Source organism: Petaurus breviceps, unplaced genomic scaffold, assembly GCF_028583685.1.
Source record: "Petaurus breviceps papuanus isolate PSGF00001 unplaced genomic scaffold, PetGlider_PUasm1.0 90491, whole genome shotgun sequence".
Classification (NCBI taxonomy): domain Eukaryota; kingdom Metazoa; phylum Chordata; class Mammalia; order Diprotodontia; family Petauridae; genus Petaurus; species Petaurus breviceps.
This window is the reverse complement of record NW_027187263.1, coordinates 3,346,754-3,363,389: the sequence shown is the minus strand read 5'-3', so window position 1 is coordinate 3,363,389 and position 16,636 is coordinate 3,346,754. Positions and strand designations below refer to the sequence as shown.

At 38.3% G+C, this 16,636-nt stretch overlaps 1 long non-coding RNA gene across 5 annotated transcripts in view; it reads left to right on the top strand.

Moving 5' to 3' along the window:
- LOC138141790 (uncharacterized) overlaps positions 1-16,636 on the top strand; it is a 147,917-nt gene that overhangs the window by 59,167 nt on the left and 72,114 nt on the right. The window lies entirely within an intron of this gene.

Here is a 16,636-nt window from a genome sequence, read left to right as displayed (position 1 = left end):
TAACCTCATGTATCACTTGGTCTTGTATTTCCCTTATTATGTGCTTATTATGAAATAGAGTGTATTATAGCTATCTGCTTGTTCTTTTTCATCTCTATTAGACTATAAATTTCATAAGGATGGGGACAGTATCTTATCTAAATTTTCTATCTCCCACAGTGGCATAGCACAACGTACTACATATTTTGATATGCTTATTGAATTCAATTACATGAGGGAATGTTAGAACTGGAAAGGATTTAAAGACTGTCTTGACCCCAAATTTTACAGATGAAGAAACTGAGACTAAGAAAGGTCAAGTGACTGGCACAGTTTATGAAGGACAAAGCTGAAACCAGAACCCACATATAAATTATTTTGGATATTAAGTAATAACTAATATGATTAGAGAAACTTAAACTGAAACGAAGTTTTTAGATAGCTTTAGGAACTTTTCTACTGGAAAAAAGTGTTCAACTAACATAAGTTATTTAGATGATAATGAAAACTCTCAAAATTCTGTAGCTTATGCAGATTTTCCATCTGATGAGACTGGAATCATTGACTCATACTATCAAAGAACTAGAAAAGACTTCAAGGGTCATGTAGTCTGGCCCCTTGCCTCCTGGCAGGATTCCATCCAACGCATACAAGCCAGATGGTATTCTTAAAGATGTCCAAGATATAAATTCCACTGATGAGGAGGCTATTTTGGGAACTACTGGAGGCCCCTGGTATTCTACAACATCTCAATTACTCTGCCCCAAATTCACTTTCAGAATTAGTCTCCTGCACTCTCAGGATAGTGGCAATCTCCCTAAATCTCAATTTCCTCATCTACAAAATGACAATAATAATACTTGTAATACCTAAGGCAAAAGGTTTCTGTAAGCTTTATTATTAACATTATTTTTCTTATTTCACCCAGAACTTTGACAGTGGCTCCAGAGTGTTTGTATGGAATATCCCATCCCCAGTAAACCACATATATAGATGCCCTTAAACACAGGGGAGATATTTGTAGAATACACAGGACTAAAATGCACATTGTTTAATTCAAAGAAGTAAACTCAAGAACGTGGCTATGTGGTGTGCAGTGGGGAAAGTGCCAGGCCTGGAGTCAGGAAGACTCATCTTCCTGAGTTCAAATATGATTTCAGACACTTACTGGCGACATGACCCTGGGCAAGTCACTTAATGCTGTTTGCCTCAGTTTCCTCATCTGTAAAATGAGCTGGAGAAGGAAATGGCAAACCATTCTAGTATTTCTACTAAGAAAACCCCAAAAGGGTCACAAAGAGACAAATATGACTGAATGACAAGCTCAAGAACATATGTCCTGATCTGTCAAATACCAATGAGCTATAGACAAGAAGAGTTTATCTTTTAATATGAAACGCTGAAAAATCTGTTTGTATACACACTCATCAGGAGAGGAGTTAAAAGGATCCTCAGTGGCCATCTAATTCTACTTTTACCTGCATAAGGATCCTTTCTATAACATTTCTAAGAAATTGTCATTCAGATTCTGTGTGGCCATTCCTAATGATGGGGGAATTCACCATTTACTAAGTCAGCCCTTTTGGACAGCTAATTTTTGGAATGTTTTCTCTTCACATGAAGGCAAAATTTGTCTGAAATTTCCACCTATTGTTCCAAGTTTTGTCTTTTGGAGACAAGCAGAAAGAGTTTTAACTTTCTTCTACATTACTTCCCTTCAAATACTTGACAGTTATTACACTCAGCATCCCCCTTCCCCTCTATCCTCTCCATCCCCTCTCCTCATCAATCGCCAGAATTCTTTTTCAAGGCTAAACAACTGCAGTTTCTTCTGTGGCAGAGTCTCTAAGTCCTCTCACTAGCCTTTTTTTCCCACCTTTGGAAGTATTTCAGTTTATTGATGCCCTTCCTAAAATGTGATGCCCATAAATGAACACACTGCTCCAGGTGGGAGCTGAATAGGGCAGCACACAGAAAGACCATCATCTCATTGGTTTTGAACATCTTTTTAGTTTCACTTTTTTTTGTGGCAGAGGAATTGGTAAAAATGAAAGTGTTTTGCAATTAAGCTTGTGCACTAATCTGGTGTTGATTAGTCTCTCTTTAGCTAAGAGATGAAGTATTTACTTCCTTAACTATGAAATGAATATATAAATGTAACATGGGGTGTGATGTGTGGCTCGAAGGGAGACAAGAATAGCTCTGTCTCTGTGTATCCTCCCCCCACACTTCTCCAAGAAAGACTTCCTGCCAGGAGGGGAAGCAGAAGGTTGGGGCCAGAAGGTAGGCTATTCTGCCATCCTCAGAGAAAGAGTGCTGTGGTAGAATTAGATCTATCTGCTTTCTTAAATATTATATTAGTTTAGGGGATGTGATTTTTTTAGGTTCAAGCCAAACTCCTGATTGCTATTTGTTAAGAGGGAAAGGAGGAATCCCAGGCTCCATAGCTCAGGTTTGCCTCCCTTCCCACTAAATGCCAGTTCCACAGCATGTGAGTTCACTTAACAAATAGCAAAGAAACTCATTTATCTGAGCCAGTAGCAAAACAAAAATCAGAAAAAGTATACTTAGGAGAATATATGCCAGATATTACAGAGTGAAGGTGCTGTCCCATTGGGAGGAAGGTAACTCAGCTCAACCAAGAGAGAGTCCTAGATCTCACACAAGGGGGAAAAATTCCCCAGAGTCTCTAGTGTAGCAAAATAGGACTAGATACATGATCAAAGACCAGTAGCTCCTCTCATGCCAACTTCTTCCCAGAGTCTTCTCTCCTCGTGGCCCTGGAAAGAGATTGGAATCCAGTGCATCTTCATCCTGGACACTGGAAGCTACAAGCACCTGAATAGATTTTATTTTTTTGCTTTTTTTTGGAGGGGAGAAAGCAGGGCAGTTGGGGTTAAGTGGCTTGCCCAAGGTCACACGGCTGGTAAGTGTTAAGCGTCTGAGGCTGAATTTGAACTCACATCCTCCTGACTCCAGGGCTGGTGCTCTATTCACTACACTACCTAGTCGCCCCTCCTGAATAGATTGAAGAGCCTCAAGAGACTATAGAATACAATCCCCTCTTCTCTTACTCTTACCAACTTCTTGCCCCTACCCCATCACCATACCTAGAGTCATAGATCATTGATCTTCATTTTTAAAGAGAGAGTCCCATACCAATGGGCTTTGGAGCTTGTCATTTCATTGGTTGTTGTGAGATATTGTATGGGCAAGTGCTATAAAGGCTATTAAGTATCCAATAAATATAAGAAATATGGGTTAAGGAGCAAAGGATATTAGAAATTTCTGAATTCTTTTTCTTCTTCAGAAATTGACAGCCAGTGAAAAGAATATCTCAAGACTTAAATAACTTTTTGTTTTCTTTTGTCTTTCTTCTAGAGTCCACTTAAACTTTTGTAGTCCTATAAAACACTGGGTAAACTTTTGAATCCTCCTCTGTCTAGATCTTTCTTATCCTCCAAATAATAATAAAGAACTACTATTCTAAAATTTTCTCTCTCTTCAAGCTTATACTTCAATCCCCAGGTCTTCCTCTCAGTGTACAGACTTTGCTTCCTATTTATTGAGAATATATAATCTATCTTCTCAATAGACTGCCCATGAGAGCTCCTTCTATTCCTTAAATTACTGGTTGTACTCACTCATTCTCTCTTGTGCTCCAATCTCAAAATTAGGCGACCTCCTCTTTGTGAACACTTACCTCTTTATTTGTGTCTTTTCTCCCATCCTTCCTATTCTCTCTTATCTTCAATATCACTTTTATCTATTGGTATTTCCACTGCCTAGAAACACAATTATGTCTTCCCTGTGCCAAATATTTTATCATAAATATTTTAATGAAAATACACTTTTTCTTGATGCTTGCATGCTTTGTAGCTCTCACCCTATACTTTTCCTCTTGTTCCCTGCCAAACTCTTAGTTAATGCTTGCTACCTCTACTTTTCAGACTTCTATTCACTCCTAATCCCTTTACTGTATATAGCTTCTGACTATGAGATACTACTAAAGTTGCTCTCTTAAGAGTCATTAATGATTCCTAATTTAAAATCTGATGTCCAGTTGAATTCTCTACCTAAATGATCTCTGGGTCTCTCAAATTCAACATGCCCCAAGCAAAACTCATTATCTCCCTATAAACTTGGCCTTTCTTCCAACTTCCTAATGTCTGTTGGTGCCACCACAGTATTTTCAGTCACCCTACTTTGGAAATTTAGGGCTATCAGCTACCATTTCCAAACAATGAAGACCTTCTTAATCCCAAGGCTAATCTTCTATCCCTTATGCCATAGTACTTTTCATAAAAGCATCATCACAAAAAACATCAACATCAACACTTCAAGAATTTAGACAGGAGGAATATGTTTGCAATTTCCCAGGGTTTATCTGGAACTTTCTGACCTTTCAAAGATAACACATACATACATTTAGAAACTAACCCCAGCACATAACTCACACCTAATGCTAATTGCAACAGCAACCACAAGACCATTCTATCCACCACCACCAATTTCCCTACCCCCAACTCACATGGATGGGTTTGTTACATTGAATGAGAGTGAAAATAATCTCATTTAGCTACACCCTTAGATATTTAAATTCAACTAATATTTTTCCAGGTTTTAAAACCTATAGAGGTGAGGTGAAGGATATACTTTTATTTAGTCCAACAAAGATAGCTAGAAAACTAGACTAATACCTACACTTAAGATTTCTGATAATATCATTGAAACAGGAGAATGAAACTCAAGAACTGTTGTCTCATCAGATCCTTGAAATAGGTGTTATCCTGGTGAAAAGTTTTCCTGGTATGTCATATGCAACTTAATACCGTTCCCAAAAGTTATATAAGAAAATCCTGCTTTTATGAAAAAATGAACTTGTTTCTCAGTCCTTCAGCATTTTAAAAAAACTTTTTTGAAAATTTTGGTTGATCTTTAAATTACATCTAGATTTGTACGGATAATAAATGTAAATAATATCACATAAAAAATTCTACAATATGAAGAAACATATTTCAGAATGTCAGCTAAAGGAATTATTTAAACAATAAATGTGTTACTAAATAACTTTTTTAAAAGGCTGCTTTTCAATTATTCCCATTGTTTTATTTCTCATAGCATTAATGTAATATCCATGCGGCTACTTAGTTCCAAGGAAACAGTTGGGGAAAATGAAGCTTAATGATTAGAGTCAATAATGTAATAATTAAACTCAGGAGACCCAGATTCCCTTGGTAAAACCAACATTTCCATTCATATTATTTTTCAGTCTCCACTTTTAAAATAGCATTAATGTACTTCAATGACTAATTCTATTGATTTCTCTCTTAAATAAAATTGATGAAGTCAACAAAAGAGTAACGGAGAGAAGAAAGCAAAGAAATAAATCATAAATGAGAATCCTAGAAATACAACAGATGCTCATAATATATTGGCAGTAATCCAAGTTCATTGTGCTTGTCTTATCATGTAATGCTAACAGGTAAATAGTCTTGCCAATTAGATTTCATTAGTTTGGATAAATATCAGATTACACATCCTGATATTTTCTGAAATTAACACAATTTTTAAATGGTTTTGCCTTTTGTCCCTAATGATCTTCTCACTTGACTTCAAATATTACCCCTATGTTGATAACTCCCAAATCAAGGTCTCTATCTTCTTGAGTTTCAGGTCTTGATTTCCAGCTGCCAGTTAGACCCCTAGACATTTCTTCAAATTTACCATGTCTAAAATCAAGCTCATCATTCTTCCTCCAAAACTCACCCATCATATCCAATAACCTAGTCTCAAAACCTCAGAGTCATTCTTGAGTATTCCCTCTTCCTCCATCTCCAAATTAATAGTCAAGTTCTGTCAATTAGACCTCTGAAATTTCCATTACTACTATTACAACCCTATTTCAGAATTCATTTCATTTTTTCCAGACAATTGTAATGCTTTTCTAACTGATTTCTCCTGTTTCCAGTCTCTCTTCTCTCTAAACACAACACTTGGCACATACAAGGCTTAGTTCAAAGAAATAAGGGTTTTTAGCTGGCAAAGAAAAGCTTTAGAGGAGATATGATAGCTTTCTTCAAGTAGCTAAAGAGTTACCATATGAGGGAGAGCCAAGATGGCAGAGTAAAAGTAGGAACTTTTCTGAGTTCCCGCTCCAACCACCTCCAATACCTGTAAAATATGACTCTAAACAAATTTCAGAGCAACAGAACCACAAAGTGACAGAGAGAAACAAATTTCTCGCTGAAAGCAGCGTGGCAGGCTGACAGGAAGGGTCTATCGCACAGAACTGGGAGCCCAGCAGAGTACCCCATGAGTCGTGTGGTCCCAGACCTGGGACTGTCCCAACAAGCAGCAAAGACAAGCCAGAGCAGACCTCAGGAGAGTGAATAACCAGCAGCTGTGGCAGTTTCCAGATTTCTGAAATCATAAATGCCAAAAAGAAAGCAAAAGTTGGAACTGATAGAAGAGAAGGATCTGGCCCCTGCCCTCAGGGTGAGAGGTGACAGAGATGTGGTGGCTGCAGCTGCTGCCCTTGGCTTCCTCAGGAGCTCCTGGCCTGCAGATCATAGGGGGACCAACCAAGTGACCATTCAGAGAGTAATCACTCTTTCTTTGACCTGCCTAGATCTGGATCACGGACTTGGGTGGTGGTCCTGAAGTGTGTGACCAGTGTGCCAGAGCTTGAGGGGTCTATAGAGAAGGCACCCTCCTCATAGCTCTGACATTTTGGAAACCCCCAGCAATTTGGGAAAAAGTTCTCTCCACTCTGGAAGCAGAATTCTACCATGGCAAAGAACTCAAAAGTCAAGTAATTGGCTGGCAAGATAAGCAAGCATAGGAAGCATAATCAGACCATAGAATAATTTTCTGGGGGAAAAAGGATCAAAACATGGAACCAGAAGAAGTCAACAAAGTCAAAACTCCTGCATCAAAAGCTTCCAAGAAAAATATGAATTGGTTACAGGCCATGGAGGAGCTCAAGAAGGATTTTGAAAATCAAGTAAGAGAAGTGGAGGAAAAAATGGGAAGGGAAATGAGAATGATGCAAGAAAATCATGAAAAGTGAGTCAACAGCCTGCTAAAGGATACCCCCAAAATACTGAAGAAAATAACACCTTAACAAATAGATTAACTCAAATGGCAAAAGAGGCCCAAAAAGCCAACGAAGAGAAGAATGTCTTAAAAAGTCAAATTGGCGGGCAGGTAGGTGGTGCAGTAAATAAAGCACTGGCCCTGGAGTCAGGAGGACCCAAGTTCTATTCTGGCCTCAGACACTTAACGCCCACACAAAAAAACTAGCCTTGTAACCTTGGGCAAATTACTTAACCCCAATTGCCCTCCTAAAGGCAGGAAAAAAAAGTCAAATTGCCCAGATGGAAAAGGAAGTTCAAAAACTGACTGAAGAGAATAATTCCTTCAGAATTAGATTGGAGCAAATAGAAGCTAATGACTTTATGAGAAACCAAGAAACTATAAAATAGATCCAAACAAATGAAAAAAAAATAGAAGACAATGTAAAAATATCTCATTGGAAAACCACTGACCTGGAAAATAGATCCAGGAGAGATAATTTTAAAATTATTTGACTACCTGAAAGCCTTGATCAAAAAAAGGGCCTAGAAATCATCCTTCAAGGAATTCTCAAGGAAAATTTCCCTGATATTCTAGAACCAGAGGGCAAAATAGAAATTGAAAGAATTCACTGAAAGACTCTTGAAAAAGATTGCAAAAAGAAAACTCCTAGGAATATTATAGCCAAATTCCAGAGTTCCAAGGTCAAGGGGAAAATATTACAAGCTGTCAGGAAGAAACAATTTGAATACTGTGGAAACACATTCAGGATAACACAGGATCTGGCAGCTTCTACACTGACGGATCTAAGGGCTCAGAATATGATATTCCGGAGGGCAAAGAAGCTGGGATTAAACAGGATCACTTACCCGGCAAAACTGAGTATCATGTTTCAGGGGAAAATATGCTCATTCAATGGGATAGAGGACATTCAAGCATTGTTGATGAAAAAACCAGAGCTTAACAGAAAATTTGACTTTCAAATACAAGAAACAAGAGAAGTATAATAAGGTAAACAGGGAAAAGAAATCATAAGAAACTTATTAAAGTTGAACTATTTACATTTCTACATGGAAAAATAATCATTGTAACTCATGAGACTTACCTCAGTATGAGGATTGTTGAAAGAAATATATATGTATACATACATATATGTATGTATAAGAGGGTGTATGTGTTTATAAATATATGTGAGTGTGTGTATACCGTGTTTCCCCAATAATAAGACCTATCCCGAAAATAAGCCCTCCCCTTACTGTGTAAGATTCCTCTAAAATAAGCCCTCCCCCAAAAATAAGCCCTATTGAGATTGCTACTGTAGTGAAGGTGATCCCCTGCGCTACATGCTACATTACGGTACCCTCTGTATGTACCGTTCCCCCCCACCCCCCGTGAAACGCACACTGCGCTCCGAGCTGCATCCAATCAGAGCTGCAGCAGTGAGCGCGTCATCCTGTTCTTCCCCAGTGATTTGCTTATTGAATAAAGGTACATTTTTTTGTTCACATTTACCTGTTTATTAAAATTGCTGTCAATGTTCATTAAAATAAGCCCTCCCCTGAAAATAAGCCCTCTGGTGTTTTTCTGTCCAAAAAAACCTAATAAGACAGTGTCTTATTATCGGGGAAACATGGTATGTGTGCACATGTATACATAGACAGAGGGCACAGGATCAGTTGAATAGGAAGGGATGATATCCAAAACATAAAATTAAGAGGTGAGAGAGGAATATAATAAGAGAAGGAGAAAGGGAGAGATAGAATAGGGTAAATTATCTCATATAAAAGAGGCAAGAGAAAACTGTTACAATGAAGGGGAAGAGCAGAAAAGTGAAAGGGAATGGGTCAACCTTACTCTCATTGAATTTGGCTTAAGGAGAGAATAACATACATACTCAACTGGGTATCTTACCCTACAGAAAAGTAGGGGGAAAGGGGACAAGAGGGGGGATGATAGAAGGGAGGGCAGACTGAGGGAGAGGGTAGTTAGAAGCACACACTTTTGAAAAGGGACAGTGTCAAAGTAGAAACAGAATAAGTGGGGGGTGGGATAGGATGAAGGGAAATATAGTCTTCCACAATATAACTACTATGGAAACATTTTGCATAACTACACATGTACAACTTATATTGAATTGTTTATCTTCCCATTGCGGGTGGGTGAGGAGGGAAGAAGGGAAAGAATCTGGAAATCAAAGTTTTAAAAACAAATGTTAAAAAATTGTTTTTTACATGCAACTGGGTAATAAGATATATAGGTACTGGGGTATAGAAATCCATCTTGCCTACTAAGAAAGTTAGAGGGGTGATGGGGGAGGATATAAGAAAGAACAGATTGGGGGAAGGGATATTCAGTAGGCTTGTTATTCTGGGGTGGAGGGTAGAGGAAAGACAGGGAGAAAATTTGTAACTCAAACATCTTTTGGAAATGAATGTTGAAAACTATAAATAAATAAACAGAATCCTAATGAAAAAAAGGGAAAAAAGTTATCATATAAATATGAACTTAGAATCATTCTTCTTTGATTTCAATTGGTAAAGCTAGGAGCATTAACACCACGTGGGTATTAACACCACGAACTAAAAGTAGTTAACAAAAGTTAAACAAAAGTGGATTGGACTGCTTCAAGGGGTAGTTAAATTTGTTTATATTTATGCATGCTGTTTCCTATAATACTGTAAACTCCTAGAAGTAGGACCTTTTGCATTTTTATCCCTAGTACTTAGCACAGTATTTGGCATATACTAAGCATTTAATAAATGCATTTTCAATGAATGTTGAATGAATCACTAAAGGACTTCATATGGGACTGACAAATGATTAGAGATAATGTACAGAAGATTCTTCTTTGGGTAGAGATTGGACTGTATTCCCTCAGAGATCACTTATATCTCTAAGATTGTGTGATTCTGTAATTATCATAACCATAAAACAGCAGAATTTCAAAAAATGGAAAGGATTATCTTGTAGTATATGTGTTTAAGCATAGCCTAGCAACCATCTTGCAGAGATATCATGGAAGAGATTACTTTTTTTTTTTTTTTGCTTTTTGGAAGTCAGTTGGGGTTAAGAGACTTGCCCAAGGTCACATGGCTAGATTTTGTGTCTGCGTGTGTGTTAAGGGTCCGAGGCCAGATTTGAACTCAAGTCCTCCTGACTCCAGGGCTGGCACTCTATTCACTGTGCCACCTAGCTGCCACTAGAAGAGATTACTTTTTAAGGTATAATTTTATTTATTTTATTAATTGTTTCCCAATTACACATAAAAACATTTTTATATCTATTTTTTAAAATTTTGAGTTACAAATTCTCTGCCTCCCTCCCACTTTTCCCCCACCATTTGAGAAGGCAAGCAAAATATCAATTATACATGTGAAATCATGCAAAACATATTTCCATATTAGCCATGTTACAAAAGAAAACAAACATAAATACAAGAAAATAAAGAAAGTGAAACAAATATATGCTACAAATTGCACTCAGAGTTCTCTCTTTGGAAGTGAATAGCATTTTTCACTGTGGTTCTTTGTAATCATCTTGGATCACTATCTTGATCAGAGAGTTGTCTTTCATAGTTGATCATCCTTACAATATTACCACTGCTGTGTACAATGTGGTTCTGGTTCTCCTCACTTCACTTTACATGAGTTCATATAAGTCTTACCAGGTTTTCATAGAAGGAATTCGTTTTTTTTTTCTTTTTGGAGGGCAATTGGGGTTAAATAACTTGCCCAAGGTCACACGGCTAGTTTGTGTGTGTGTGTGTGTGTGTGTGTGTGTGTGTGTGTGTTGATTGTCTGAGACCGGATACGAACTCAGGTCCTCCTGACTCCAGGGCCAGTGCTCTACTCACTGCGCCACCTAGCTGCCCATCTTTTTTTTTTTTTTTTTGCTTGGGGGAGGGCAGAGCAATTGGGGTTAAGTGACTTGCCCATGGTTCCACAGCTAGTAGGTGTTAAGTGCCTGAGGCTGGATTTGAACTCAGGTTCTCCTGACTCCAGGGATGGTGCTCTATTCACTGCACATTATAGAAGGAATTCTTATAGGGAGATAGGAGATTGGTCTTGATACCTTGTACAATCCTTAATGTCTGTAAGATTGGATGTCAAATCTTAAGCGATCACATGAAAACAAAAACTCTGATTTTAAAAAATCACCTTGAAAATTATGTCATATTATAAAGAATTACATCATAAGCAAATTAGCAGTATATGAAAGTATGTGGAAAAAAAGATCTATGGGAAGGGGAAGGGAGCATGACCAAACAAGAAACAGAGAAATTAATGGGAGGGAAAATACAAAATTTTGATTATATAAAATCAAAAAACTTTTTGAATAAACAAAACTAATGCAGCTAAAATGGGAAGAGAAACAGGAAATTCAGGAGAAAATCTTTGTAGCAAGTTTTATTTAATAAAAGTCTCGTTTTCAAGTTAGATAGGGAATGTAGTAAAATTTATAAAATTTGAGTAATTCTTCAATTGATAAATGGTTAAAGAATATGAGTAGTCAGATTTCAGAGGAAAAAATCCAAGGTATCAATAACCATATGAAAAATTACCTAAATTACTAATAATTCAAGAAATGGATATTTCAACTCTGAGCTACTACCTTACTCCTATCAAACTGGCAAAGTTGACAAAAAAGGAAAACGATGAATGCTGGAAATTTAGGGGCAGGGAGGAGGGGAGAAAGGTATTTTTGTTTTTGTTTTCATTTGTAATATATATTTTTATTTTACTGTTATTGTTTTTTTTAATTTTTCAAATGATTTATTAACTTCTGATTTACATCATTCATTTCCACCAGATTTTGAGTTACAAATTTTCTCCCCATTTTTCCCCTACCCACTGCCCCAAAATAGCAATCCCACATGATATCCCCTCCTCCAATCTGGTCTCTCCCATATCCCTTTCAACTTTTCCAGTGGGTCTCTATGCCCCAGTGCCTATATATCTTATTTCCTAATTACATGTAAAATAGTATTAATAATAGTATATATATTTTAAATATTTGATTTTAAAACCGATTCATTCCCTTCCTCCCTTGTCACCCTCCCTTACCGGGAAGATAAGCAGTTCAGTATAGGTTGTACATGTGTGGCTAATGCAAAACAATAACATAGTAGATATATTGTAAAAGACTGACTATATTTCCCTCCCTCCTCTCCCACCTCCCACTTGTTCTATTCTCTACTTTGATCCCATCCCTTTTCAAAAGTGGGTGCTTCCAACTTCCCTCCCCCCTAGCCTGCCCTCCCTTCCATCATCCCCTCTCTCATCCCCTTCCCCCCCTACTCTCCTGGAGGGTGAGATACCCTATTTAGTGTGTATTTCATTCCCTCCTCAAGCCAAATTCAATGAGAATAAGGTTGACCCATTCCCTTTTGCCTTTCTATTCTTCCCCTCCATTGTGATCATTTTCCCTTGCCTCTTCTATATGAGATAGTTTACCCCATTCTGTCTCTCCCAATCTCCTCTCATTATATTCCTCTCTCACCTCTTAATTTCACCTTTTAAGTATAATCCCTTCCTCTTAAATTGGTCCTGTGCCCTCTATCTATATAAGCCTGTAATCATATATACACACATTCACATATGTATTCATATGCCCACATACCCTCTGTAGCAGCAAGCACCCCGGCGTCCTCAGGGTTTGCTGCTACCACAGGTTCTTGCATCTGCTTTGTTAAAGGAAAGCAACTCAAAATGGGTTAAAAAGCTTACTTTAATCAGTCAGACATATATCATTTACCTTGTTCAGGAGAAAAGGTCAGCACCCCGAACTTCAAAGTACACAGGCAGAATTATCAAGACAAACAGATCTAGTAGACAGATTTCAAACTGTCCAACCATTACATCCATACCCAGTCAACATCTGGGTTTCCACATCTGGGTTTTTCAAAGCCAGGGGGGCCTTGGACAACTATTCCCAGAATACAGATCAAATCACAGAACACTTCTCAAAGTGAGCCCCCAAAACAAAGCTACACATCAGGGTTTATATAGCCTTCTCCTGGCTCAGAGAATGTAACAACCTTTTGGACCCACTGGCCAATCAAAAAGTATCTACTGAAAAACAAGCCTCCCACCCCAGGCTTAAGGTGCACTTTAGCCTAGGGCAGGGAAGATCTTCCAAATTTGCATTCCCATTACACCCTCATATATAGACATATATATGTATATGTACATATATATATATATATATATATATATTCCCTTCAACTACTGAGAAAATTTTTATAAGTTACAATTATTGTTTTTCCATGTAGGAATGTTAATAGTTCAACTTTGATAAGTTCCTTATGATTTCTTTTCCCTGTTTACCTTCTCATGCTTCTTGTATCTGAATGTCAAATTTTCTATTCAACTCTAGTTTTTTCAGCAAGAATGCTTGAAAGTCCTCTATTCCACTGAAGGACCATATTTTCCCCTGAAACATGATACTCAGTTTTGCTGGGTAGGTGACTCTTGGTTTTAATCCCAGCTCCTTTGACCTCCAGAATATCATATTCCGAGCCCTTCGATCCCTCAGTGTAGAAGCTGCCAGATCCTGGGTTATCCCTGATTGCATTTCCACAATATTCAAATTGTTTCTTCCTGGCTGATTCTAATATTCTCTCCTTAATCTGGGAATTCCAGAACCTGGCTATAATATTTCTAGGAGTTTTCTTTTGGGGATCCTTTTCAGGAGGTGATCAGTGGATTCTTTCAACCTCTATTTTGCCCTCAGGTTCTAAAACATCTGGGCAGTTTTCTTTGAGAACTTCCTGAAGGATGATTTCTAGGTTCTTACTTTGATCGTGGCTTTCAGATAGTCCAATAATTTTTAAATTATCTCTCCTGGATCTATTTTCTAGGTCAGTGGTTTTTCCCATGAGATATTTCACATTGCCCTCTATTCTTTCATTTGTTTGGATCTGTTTAATAGCATCTTGATTTCTCATAAAATCATTAGCTTCCATTTGCTCCAATCTAATTCTGAAGCAATGATTCCCCTCATTGAGCTTTTGAGATTCTTTTTCCATCTGGCAAATTTGGCTTTTTAAGCCATTCTTCTCCTCATTGCCTTTTTGAGCCTCTTTTGCCATTTGAGTTAGTCTATTTCTTAAGGTGTGTTTTTTCCTCAGTTAGGCTGTTGATTCTCATTTTGTCTTTTTTTCGCATTGTTCTCATTTCTCTTCCCAATTTTTCCTCCACTTCTCTTATCTTCTTCTTAAGGTCTCTATGGCCTGTAACCAGCTCGTATTTTGCTTTGAAGCTTTTGGTGCAGGAGTTCTGACTTCACTGTCTTCCTCCTGTTCCATGCTTTGCTCCTTTTTGTCCCCAAAATAGGAGTCTAATGTCAGAATCTTCGGTCTGCTTTGTTTCCTTTGCCTGGTCATGTCGCCCCTCAGTCACTTGACCCCTGGGCTTTTTGTCACAGTAGGATTCTGCCACCAAATAGGGGAGCTTTCATCCCAAATACTGGGGTTTTTCTACTGCTGGAGGTATTAGATGGGTGCCCTCTTTGAGGCCTCCACATGCTCTGGCAAGCTGCACACACACCCCAGGACCTCCACCCTAGACTGCAATCCAGATCCAAGCAGGTTAAAGCAAGAGCGATTACCCCTCAGACTGGTGCTTGGTCCCCCTACACTCTGCAGGCCAGGAGCTGAAGCTGCCATGTGGTGCTGGCTGGCTGTGCCAGGGTCTCAGCGGCTTCTCACCCTGGGGGCAAAAGCCACGCAATCCCACTTACTGGGTCCCAACATCCAGACTGCACTGGTCTCTCACTTTGTCCTTCGCATCTATGTGATGATAAATCTAGAAAGGGCTACAGCTGCTGCTAATCTGGAGTCCCTCTGGGCCAGCGGCAGGTCAGGCCCACCCTGGGTCTAAAGCCTTGGTGTGGGGCTGGGCTCAGCTCCCAGAGCACTGTGCTGACCAATTCCTGCTGGCCTGCTGGGCTGTCCTCAGTGGGAGGTTAGCTTCTCTGTGTCATTTTGTGGGTTCTGCAGCTCCAAAGTTTGTTTAGAGTCCCCTTTTTACATGGACTGGGGAAGCAGAGAAAGGTATTTTAATGTGTTGTTGGCAGAATTGTGCACTGGTCTAGCCATTCTGTAAATCAATTTGCAACTTTGTCCAAAAAGCTATTAAACTGTGTGTATGCTTTGACCCAGTAATACCACTAATATCCCAAAATAGGTCAATGCTCCAAAAAGATTAAAGAAGGAGGAAAGGACCCATATAAACAACATTTTTAAAGAAAATCTTTTTGTGGTGCAAAGAATTGGAAATTGATGATGTTTCTACAATTAGGAAGTGGTTGAATAAGTTATGGTGTATGAAAAGGTTGAAATATTATTTGTGCTATAATAAATAATGACAAGGATGTTTTCAGAAAAATCTGGGAAGACGTGTATGAATTGATGCAAAGTGGAGCGAGCAGAACCAAGAGAAAACTTATATAATAACATCAACATTGCAAAGATAAATAACTTTATAAGACTTAGAAACTCTGATCAACACAATGACCACCTATAATTTCAAAGGACTTATGATAAAATGTGCTGTTTCCAGACAGAGGTGATGGGCTCAGAATGCAGACTGAAGTTTTCTTTTCTTTTCCTTCCTTCCTTCCTTCCTTGCTTCCTTCTTTCCTTCCTTCCTTCCTTCCTTCCTTCCTTCCTTCCTTCCTTCCTTCCTTCCTTCCTTCCTTCCTTCCTTCCTTCCTTCCTTCCTTCCTTCCTTCCTTCTTTCCTTCCTCCTCCTCCTCCTCCCTCCCTTTTTTTCTTTTCTTCCTTCTTTCCTTTTTTTTTTGATAGGGTAAATGTGAGAATTTGTTTTGCTTGACTAAACATAGGTAATGGTTTTGTTTTGTTTTGTTCTTTGCCTTCTCAATGGGTGGAGGAGGGGTGATGGGAAGGACAGAATTTGGAACACAAAATAAAATAAACTTGAATTAGAAAAAAAAAAAGAAAATTGTGTCATCTTGGTTTGAAGATTAAAATTCCGTAAAGATTACATTTTTCTTTTTCTCTCTTCTAAAAAACATAGCTTATGGTGCATTTGCAGTTACAGAGAAATGCTTTTTAGGTATTCTTTAAACAAATAATGATTGAAGAGCCTGGTATTTCCTGAGAATTAATGACTAGATGGGATGAGCTGATGGCCTGAGGGATGTTTTTTAATTTAGTGCTTCATGTGGGTGTATCTATGCCTTTGGGAACTATCTTTTCCCAAAGCTAGTTTCATAAAGTGATGACTGCCAAGGTTTTTTAACTTCTTTTTTCCCTTTCTTTTCTTTTTCTCTTTCTTTCTCTCTCTCTCTCTCTTTCTTTCTTTTCCTTCTCTTATTTCTCTTCCTTCTTTTCTTCCTTTCTTCTTTCCTCCTTTCTTTTTCTTTCTCCCTTCCTTTCTTTTTCCTTCCTTCCCCCCTCCCTTCTTTTCTTTCTTTCTTTTTTCTTTCCTTCTCTCTTTCTCTCTTTTTTCTTCCTTCCTCCCTCCCTCCCTTCCTTCCTTTCTTCTTTCCTTCCTTCCTTCCTTCCTTTTTTCCTTCCTTCCTTCCTTCCTTCCTTCCTTCCTTCCTTCCTTCCTTC